Source organism: Condylura cristata, unplaced genomic scaffold (assembly GCF_000260355.1).
Source record: "Condylura cristata isolate star-nosed mole 26May11 unplaced genomic scaffold, ConCri1.0 scaffold00027, whole genome shotgun sequence".
NCBI lineage: Eukaryota > Metazoa > Chordata > Mammalia > Eulipotyphla > Talpidae > Condylura > Condylura cristata.
Window position 1 is genome coordinate 564,604 of NW_004567128.1, and position 1,142 is coordinate 565,745.

Below are 1,142 nucleotides of genomic sequence, written 5' to 3' on the forward strand. Positions count from 1 at the left end.
GCGGCCCCAAGCCTGAGGGCGCACCCCCCCTCCCCAAAAGAAGGACGGACGCGTAATTATTTGCACAAAGCATTAGAAAATACCGTGATATTTTATTATTAAAAATGCTGCTGAAAAGTTTATACATATGTATCCAGCCATATATATCTTCTATCATTACTTAAGGCAAAATGAAAAACAAAATCGCAAAAGAACCCGAGAAACCAGTGAACCCTGCGTGCCTGTGGACGTTGAGAGTAAAAGCCTACGAAAGTGTTTTTTTTTTTTTTTGATTTTTGACTTGTCGTTTTTTCTCATTTTTTTGGTCTTTTTCCCCTCTTTTTTATAGATAGCAAGTATATTTTATGCTCATAGAACTCTATGAAGATTCTCTAACTTCTTTCCATGTAGAAATAAGGTGTCGTGGAAGGTGTATTAAATCGCTTGTCGTCGTCGTCCTCTGTAAAAGCTAAAGTTATTTCACTGAACAATGACTGTTTTTTTTTTATTTATCCCTTACCCAAATGTCACAAGCCTGATAAGTTACTGTGCATATGATGCAGAACAGAAGTGGGGCCACTCGACGGATACGACGTTCACATCACAGAGACACCGACCCACGCGCTGGCCAGGCCGGGACTGACAGCTGACGTGGGCGGGGCGCGGGTGGGCGAGGAGGGTGAGCTGGGGGGGGAGGACGCTGGGGGGGACGGGGACCCCCGGAGGACCCCTGCCGCCTGCCGGTCGGGTCACGCCTGCGTGTGCAAACCATTGCTCTTGGCCCAAAGCGACAGCTGAGCCGTGTGCAGCGGGCCCTGGGAGAGCTGACCTGTCCCTACGCTTCGTGGGGAGGCCCAGCTGCAGCCCGTGGAGAGGCCACGCGCTTCGGCAAGGCCGCGGGAGGCCGGTGCTGCCCTCCCGCCCCGCACGTGACCTGCCAGCGGCTTCTGCAGCCTGCGAGGGCTTCTGCTGGACACCGCGGGAGCAGACAGCAGCCGGCGGCCGTGGCTTCCCCGTGCCTCGGCCCCCCACCCCCTCAGACACTCGTGCAGGACAATGAGCAGGGAGGTGAGAACACTGGGAGGGAGGAGAGGCGGCCTCGCGCCCGTGCGCACCCGCCGGCGGCCACTTCAGAGCCGGGAGTCCTTCCCGGGGACCCTGGG